The sequence below is a fragment of the Triticum urartu genome, chromosome 3A (assembly GCF_056163025.1).
Source record: "Triticum urartu cultivar PI428250 chromosome 3A, HENAU_Tu73, whole genome shotgun sequence".
NCBI lineage: Eukaryota > Viridiplantae > Streptophyta > Magnoliopsida > Poales > Poaceae > Triticum > Triticum urartu.
The window spans coordinates 683731424-683740885 of record NC_141875.1 but is presented as its reverse complement, the minus strand read 5'-3'; the positions used below and the strand labels follow the sequence as shown (position 1 = coordinate 683740885).

The 9462-nt window shown below is 42.0% G+C and overlaps 1 pseudogene; it reads left to right on the top strand.

Moving 5' to 3' along the window:
* The first annotated feature begins 249 nt into the window (after nt 1–249).
* Nucleotides 250–8627, top strand: LOC147981572 (protein FAR1-RELATED SEQUENCE 5-like; annotated as a pseudogene).
* The last annotated feature ends 835 nt before the right edge of the window (nt 8628–9462 follow it).

The window sequence follows — 9462 nt, the reverse complement described above, 5'->3', positions numbered from 1 at the left end:
AACACACACACGGAGGAGAGTGATCTGCACACTACCACCGTTTGATCCTACTGCTGCTGCTACAAGTCAGAATTCTACGGGGCATAAGGTAGATGGATTGCTTCACAAAACAAAAGAGCAAACCAAGACCAGGATCGCAATACTTCCACAACCACCTCAAGCAAAAATGACGCAAACAAGAGAGAGTCCATCTTCAGCCCTCCTTCCTCCTCGTGATCCACTGCTGCATCCTGCTATGATTACTCCGCCATGCCCCATCACAGAGGGACAGCAGCCAACACCGGCGGAGTTGCGATCATACACTCACGTAAGTGAAACAAAAAATATTTATATACGCATCTTGTATTATCTACACATTTTCTACTCCCTCGAGAATAACAAATTCATAAACTGCATTTTAACGTGCTATTTGGATTTTTTTTCTTTTTCTGCAGACGCCGGATCTACCGGATTATCTAATACCAAGACTAAAGATGTGATTCAAAGATGTAGAGAAAGCAAAAGGGAATTTTATAACAGATACGCCAGGCATGCTGGTTTTGGAATCAGTAAGACGGGTGGAAATGATAACCACAAGTATTTTGTTTGCGCCTTCCAAGGGATACACACATCTTCTGTTTCAGAGGCCAACAGGAAGCGAAACAAAACATCGCAGAGGACGGGATGCAATGCAAGAATGAGGGTGAAGGTGCAGGAGGATGGCACATGCGTGGCAGTGGACATTGAGTACAATCATAATCATCAGCTCATGCAAACTGATGACATGCTGGTATTTTTGCACTCACACAAGAATTATGACCCCACTATTCTAGAGTATGTAAAGCTCCTGCAGTACCATGATGTTGAGCACACAACAATCATGTCCATGCTATCTGAAAATGAAGATGGAAGCTACTTCCTAAGCATGACCGGACGAGACCTACTAAACCAGTAAGTATTCAAACACCCACATGCTGCAATGTAAAAATAGCATCCTAGCTCACAACCCCTTTGATAGCAAAAATAACAAATGCATGTTGGCGTGTGATTTGCCAGAAAGCCATGAATGCAAGGAAAGATGATTTGGATGATGTATTAAAACTTGTTTCATTCTTCAATGACATGAAGGCAATAAATGATGAGTTTTTCTATGACATCCAAGTGGACAAGGACAAGTCAATTAAAAACATTTTCTGGTCCAATGCAAGCTGCCGAGGAGCCTATCAAGACTTCGGCGATTGCGTAACATTTGACACGACTTACAAGACCAACATATTTCATATGCCCCTAGGAGTGTTTGTTGGAACAAACCATCACTTGCAGTCAACAATATTTGTTGTTTCCCTGATAAGAGACGAAGATGCAAAGTCATTCTAGTGGTTGTTCGATACATTTCTACGGTGCACGAACAACAAGCACCCAACTTGCATTCTAACATGTGAGTTCAAAAAAAAACTCCTCAAGTTTCATCATCTTTTCAGTCTATGTGTCTCTGTTGATTGGGTACATTTGTTTTTTCTGAAAAAATGTAAAGAATGCAGTTCAACCACTGTTAGCACAGAAGTCCAACTAGCAATACAAGAAAGCAAAATTATCTGTCACATGTTTAGAAAAAAAGTAGTTATGAATGTGAAGTTCAAGTACATGAATCATAGAAGTTCAAGGACGAAGCTGTTAGATAAAAATATGTAGCATGTTCAGAAAAACATAGTTATTTATGTGAAGGTCAATCACTGCTACCACAGAAGTTCAACAACACTGCTGTAAGAAAATTTTTGAGTGTGACACTACAAGTTTGTCCTACTACTAACTGTGAAGTTCAAGCACTTGTACCACAGAAGTTCAGCAACACTGCTGTAAGAAAAAAATACATGTGATATTCTTAGATAGCCATACTACTAGATGTGAAGTTCAATTACTTGTGCAACATAAGTTCACCATCAGTACAAAAAAGAATCAAGTTTCATTTTTCTTAATTCGATTAGACCAGTGCCCATCGATGGCGAAAGCTATACCACAATCATTTCCAAACACCGTCCACAAGCTATGCCGTTGGCACATATTGAAGAAGTACAGGGAATACCTCGCGTTGATGTACAAAAAGTATAAAACATTCAAAAAGGAGTTCACAGCTATATTGAACTGGCCGCTGATGCCAATGGAGTTTGAAGATGCCTGGGCTGAACTCGTGCACAAGTACCACCTGGAGACACTACACCACAACACTGATGCAAGGACAGAAAAACTGCCAGGAAAAGGCACTTTAGAGGGCAAATAAACTGCCAGGACAGTGTTTCTCCCAGCAGATAGAACCGCCACGAGAACGGCTGCCGGGGATTACTTGTCCCGGCAGATAGACTTCTACCGGCAGTTTCTTTGCCCTTGCCCATCTATTTGCCGGCAGTCCATTTTCTCCCGGCGGATTGGTCAAGGCACATGCAACTACAATTACCGGCAGTTCTACTGCCAGCACAAGTATCTTCATCCGGCAGTTTTTATGCCAGTACATTGATTTCACTAGCAAACTGTTCTATGCATCCCTAATGTAATATCCATTCATTATGTTCAAGCAATCATGACGTACCACACAATTTATACATTCACTTCATCAATCAAAGTAACATATAGGCCTCATCAAAAACCTTAAACTTGATTCAATAAACATATATAACAAGGAGGTTGTGCCACAAAAGGAGAAGTACATATATGTTTCTAGATGTGCCACACAAAATGTAGTGCCACAAAAGGAGAAGTACATATATTTCTAAATGTGCCACACAACCAAAATGAGCAGAGCAAGTCTCCAGGTTCAAGAAATAAGGCATATGACATTATTACTCCGCCAACTTAATTATAGGTCTTCCAAATCTTCAACGGCTTGATGGCCTTTCAAACCTCCATCAACTTGTGTACCTTTCGGAAACCTGCAACAGATTGGAAACTCAAAATGGAGCTCTTGTTTCAGATTTTTGAAGAGACAAATTAAAGATTTTGACATGTAGCAATTTAACTCATCGGCATAAATAAAACTCTTCTAAATGTGTTGCACTTCATCATCACAGCAAGCAATATTACATAATTAGATCAGGCAAGAATCATTTGCACTGCACATACAAAAATTATCCATGGTCAAATATCACAAACCAGAAATTCGTACATAATTGATTTACACCGAACATGCCAGGAGCTAATTCTAAGTAAACAAAGTAATACCTAGTGAATATAAGCAGGATTCCATGGCAAAACTGTATGTCAAGTTATAACTTACTAGTGAAAGCTTTTTTTAATCAACGGCATATAAGTGCTTTTGGGATTTAAATGACATTTGTGGATGTAGGATAGGCCGCTATTACTTCCTGTTACTACTTCTGACATCGATATTGTTCCCTTCTAAAAAACACGACCACAAGTTAATATTCAGTGCAGAGTACATATTTTTTTACTTTGAGCAACCAATGTAAATATTTAGTGTAGAGTAATTTAGTTTTAAAGAAACCATTGACAAAGACCACAGGGAATCTGGAGGAAGCAATTGCTGGAAATGATAGTTATAGCAGTGTAAGGAAGTAGTTGAGAAAGCAAGATAAACACAAGAATCTGTGAACTGCACACCACACAGAATCCGGGACTAGAAACAAAGACCAGTTGATATTTAAGTGACTAAGGGCCAGTTATGAAACCCAGTGGCTTCCATATGAAATTTTCAGGGCTTCCATATGAAATTTTTGCAAGGATTCAGCTGCTCACACTGATGGCATGGCATGGCTGCTCACACTGAGACATGTATGTGCCTTTTTTATTTGCAAACTTATGCTAAATGTGAGGCCATTCAAATCTGCAGTTTACCACTTCCAATTTGATTCTACGAGGTAATACTTGTAGTAAGCTAACAGAGCAGGGTTCCGATGGGACAAGCAAAACTAAGAGGTTTGACTTGGCCAATATTTCCTGCTTCAATATTTTAAATCGCCTAACATCACAAACAAAGGTGCATGCAGTATAAACAATGCATCTTATAAGCTTAGCTCTTTCTGAAGTGATCAATGCTTCTTATAAGGTACTCCTTATAAGAAATAGCATTATCAAGATTGCGAGGCTTTGAGTTCCTTCCAAATTTATCAAGATAACAATTGAATGTCAAACAACAAAGAAATAGTATCACATGGCGATAGCCAAGAGAAACATATATATACCTCCTCAGCTTGCTTGTGGTCACATTCCTGCTTTTGCCATGTATTTGTCCTCAACATCTCTAGTCATTTTGGACCTAAGAACTCGAGTTACTTCAACGGTAGGCATTAATTCAGTGCGCTACAAATAACAAAACAAGATGGTGTATGAAGTGCCTCAAAACTGAAGTAGTAGATGCAGTTTTATAATTGATGCGGTAACCAAACAGAAGCATGTTATATCACCTTCCTCCTATTAGTTTGTCATTGACTGGCTCAGCCTCCAGAATCTTCATTTATATTTGAAATTTTTTAGGACCCAAAACGTTCAAAGTCCGCACGATTCCTTGCTTTAAGTTTTGCTAGCCTCTCTCGCACTCATGCTTCAGCATCATCTTCATCTCTTCCCTTTTTCCATTATTTTTCCTTAAAAGAAAATTTATGGCACATTATAATTGAAAGATTAGATTTCAAGTAGATAAGCAAGTAACTGTGGAAGGAAAAGGAACACACTTTGGTTGCTGAATTGTAGGAACGAGTGTTCCATCTATATATGTCCTACTACGAGGTATATTTCTAACACCAACAGAACTACATTAGAATCTCAGTGGGGTGGTAAAAATTGAACTTTGGCTTTGAGAAACCTAATGCCATAGTTATCACGATTCAACATGTGTAGTCCTACAATGAAGCACTCTAAAATATAGGAAAGTAAAACTTAAACAAGATAGCACTTATTTGCCCCTGATGCTATAGAAGGCTAAATACAAAAGTTATAGATGTTATGTTACGTAGAGCAAACATTTATTTAGGCTATCGGCCTCACTTGGGTTTAAAGGGACTAAATCAGAACCGTCACCTTCAGAGAATACAAATATTACATGAATGCAATGAACAGAACCACCACTGATTTGACTTCCCTGGAGAAAAAAATGTCCACACACTCCAACACTATTGCACTCACCAATCCCATCTGAATAACTCCTGGCTCCATCGACTGCACGAGGATCATTAAGAAAAGTAGTAGCATCAACAACATCATCCAGGACAAAAGCAGAATATGAAGGCAACAAGGTATTCCTCGCGCGCGCCATGCCGGTAACAATCTTTGCGCCCTTGATTCTGCTCCGTGGACACGCACCTAGGGAGGAGGCCTGCTCGGGGGTGGGGGGGCTCGCAAAGTAGGGTCGTCATGAGGGAACGCGTTCGGCGGAGGAGGGTCGTTGCCGGTGGAGTGGCTCAGTGGCAGTGCCGTGTTAGTTGGGTGCTCGGCGGCACTGCTGTGGGGTGCTTGGGGGCGACGACGGCAGTGGTCGGGGTGGAGGGCGGTCAGTGGCGGTGGGTTGGTAGGGGCCGACGGCGGGGCTGCGGTGGTGGGGGGCGATGACGCCTCTGGCTGGGTGGAGGACGGCCGGCTGCAGTGGGGTGGTTGGGGGCAGCGGTGCTTGCCGGCGCTGCTGTGGGCTGGTTGGGGGCGACAGCGGCGGTGGACGGGGTGGGGGCGACGGCAGAGCTGTGGTGGTGGGGGGCGACGGCAGCTGTGGTTGGGTGGGGGGGCGGCTGGCGGCAGATGCGATCTGGTCGAGGGTAGGAGTGGGACGTTGATTTGGGGGCGGCTACGGCCTCTATGGAGGGCCAGCGCGTCTAATAATTCATTTGGGCCAAAAAATTTCATTTCTCGCGCGCTTTCCCTCGCCAGTGCGTGCTCAGGCCCGTTATATTTTCGGTCTCGCGCCCAAGAGCGTCCCCGGCAGTAAATGGGCCAGGTTTGAGTTGTCCCGGCAGATAGTGTGCCTTAAAATGTACCGGCAGGGTTTGTGCCCGCGTTGCTCAGGTTCTAACAGCAGTTTCTGTGCCTCAAGGTACTTCTGCTGGCAGTAACAAACGCCCCGGCAGTTCATTTGCCCTTGTTCAGCTACTTTTCCCGGCAGTTAACTGCCCCTAATTAAGTGTTGTGGTGTAGTGAGAACGACCAGATGATGATGCAGCTCTGGAGTGATAGGAAGATTTGGATTTCAGCATATTACAAGAACATTTTCTGTGCTAGAATGACTTCCACACAACAAAGCGAGAGCATGAACCACGTGCTAAATAAAGTGTTTGTCAAGGGGACCCAGAACCTACACAAGTTTGCTAGGCGGGTCAATGCTTGCATACAAACTCGGATGCAGAAGGAGAACGAGCAAACAATGACCAGCATGGTATAATGACAAGTACAAAATACCACCATCATGTTCTGTTTACCTTCAACATGTGCACTTTGAATTTTTAAAAATGAAACTCATGATTCTGCTTCGACTAATATCTTACTTTTTGACATGTGCAGACCAATCCTGTGACAAAGACAACTTACGGCTACGAGGAGGACATGTCTATCAAGTACACGAGAGCTGTGTACACAGAGATGAGGAATAGGATGAGAAAGGCCACGCTATTTCGCGCAAAGCGTATAGCAGAGTCCACTAAGTACCTTGTGTACTACCACAACAAGCCTGGCCATGATGATGAAGAAAGATTTTCCTGGTCAAAGCATGAATTCCAGGTTGTAGCTGACCGAGACAATGAAATATATGAGTGTGAATGCAAGCTCTGGACACACACAGGTGAGCGGGAAAACAAACTCATTAACTAGCTAGACTAGTAGTATCATATCAAAATTTATGAAACTCATTGCTGGCTCACAAACTATGTATTCTGCATTCATCGCAAAATGCAGGCCTGTTCTGCCTTCACATCATGAACATACTAGACTACCTGAAGCCTGACAAATTTCCAAACAAGTATATCCTCAAACGGTACACAAAGACTACAAAATCACTGCCAACCTTTGATACAAGGGACTACAACACAACCACATCGGATGGCAGCTCAAGGCTATCGAAGCAAGACATCTTGTTGCAGCTGAATTTGATGGTTAACAAGAAAGCGATGAGATGTGACCAGCAGTATGACAGAGCCTACTATGTTCTCAAGAGGCTCATGGAAGAGCTTGATGCAATACATTCAGCAAATCGAGCGGATGCTGACGAAAGGATGGCTGAAGAGGACGCTGAAATTGAAGATGACCTTCACTATTATGCAGCTGAAATGCTCAACGCCGCCGCTGGAGCCAACCAATGCAAACAGGGTGATGGCCAATCAGTGGAGCAGCGACAGCAAGAGACGCTGAAACTGCCGCTGTATTCTGAAACAAAGGGTAGGAAGAAAATTACTGCAGCAAAGAAAAGTGACAAGAGAGCGCAAATAAAGGCACCACCTGCAGGAAGAGTCGTGGTGCTCGATGAGAATGGAGTGCCACTTGGACACAGGAAATGTAGTGTGTGCAACCAGGTTGCGGGACACAACAAGCTGACCTGTCCTACACTCTTGGAAAGAAACAATGCCGAGGAGGTCAAGCAACCCAAATCTCAAAAACAGCAACCCAAAGTTATGGAACAAAAGAAGGGACCACACCCACAGAAAGCAAGCACCAGACTTTGTAGCATATGCAAGGAGTATGAACCACATAATGCAAGAACATGCCCGAAGCGAGCAGATGCTGAAAAGACAAGCAAAAAGCCAGAGAAGAAACAGAAAGCAAAACCCAGAGCCAGCAACAAGAAAGAGGTGGAAGAGGAAGAGGAAGACAAAGATGAAGACACCGTCGAAGAAGAGGAAGACGAAGACGAAGAAGAGGAAGACGAAGACGAAGACACCATCGAAGAAGAGGAAGACAAAGAGGAAGAGAACGATGAAGAGAAAGAGGAAGAGGATGATGAAGAGGAAGAGGAAGAGGACGATGAAGAGGAAGAGGTACATGTCAAGCAAAAACCTATACAACCAAAGACTAGGAGGAACGCAAGGCTGATGAACAGTTAGAATAGGTCAATTAACACAATGCAAACTTATGTCATGTAAATGTCCAGAAAAATTATGTCATCCCCTTTTATTGTTGAACTTTCAAAGAAGTTCTGGTAACATACACTGTGAAGTTCACGTAGTATTACTGCAAAAGTCCTGGTATGTTATGAGATGAAGTGCTGTGCTGATGATGTACTACATGAAAGAGCAAGCAGTAATAAAATGAAAAACATACACTGTGAAGTTCAAGTAATATTACTGCAGAAGTCCTAGTATGTTATGGGATGAAGTGATGTGCTGGTCATGTATTGCATGGAAGTGCAAGCAAGAACAAACATGAAAAACATATACTGTGAAGTTCAAGTAAGCTTACTGCAGAAGTCCTGGTATATTATGGAAGGAGGTGCTTGTGTTGTATTCCATAAAAGTGCAACCAGCAAATAATCATATAGTATTGAAGTTCGGGTCAGCTTATAGAAGAAGTTCAGGTATATAAAAATCGATGTAGGAAAAAAATATGCTTAAAAAATAAAGTTTCACCGCATAAACTAAGGTTAGCAAGCCTAAGACAACGCATTCAAATGTGAAGTTCTGCTTGGATACGTGCAGAAGTTCATGTACAATGCCGACAAAAGATAAATAAACGTCAACAATATTTCTACACAGATTTACATATGAAATATGTTCGCACTTGAAAAAAACACAAAAAAACAAATATAGATTCTACGCAAAAGCATACATATTGGTTGGGGTTGAACATTACAAATACATTACACAACACAGAATATCCTCTCCACCTGAAACCAGCAGCCCATCCACATCTCAAAGCAGAAGTTCAAGTCTACGATCATATGTTGGGAGCCCGAAAATAAACAACACAAAAATCAAGCAGTTAACCCAAAACCGAGGCAGAAGTTCAGATACATCTGTTGGGGCAAAAACATTCAACACATGGATACTGAAAAACGATGCAATACATTGAAATTCACAAAGCCAAATCATTCTTCACACCAAATGCATTTGTCCACAATATCAAAAGTAATAGTGCTGCACCTATAGATACACGAATCACTAAAAACATTCTTACAACCAAATCTTTACGGAATTGTTCCAATCATTATCAAACCTAAAAATCTGTACGAAATCAAATCTATAGATGAAACTAATGCTTCGAATTCACGGGCCAAAGGACTAGATCTCTTTAGGGAGCTCTGAACGCACGACTTCATTCTTCTCGCTAAAAATCAGAGTGTGCATCAACTCAGCCTTCCAGTCATCTGCAGCAGCCTGCAAACAAAAGAAAGGTGAAAACGATGGTTTAGTAACGGATATCTAAAACCACAGCAGGAGCGTCTCAGCAAAAACACACAAGAATAATCAAAGGATGATGAGACAAGAACAAAGAAAGAACATACTTCCACATCACCAAAATCTTCAACAATCTCATCGCCATCATATGACGAGCTGAACTTCA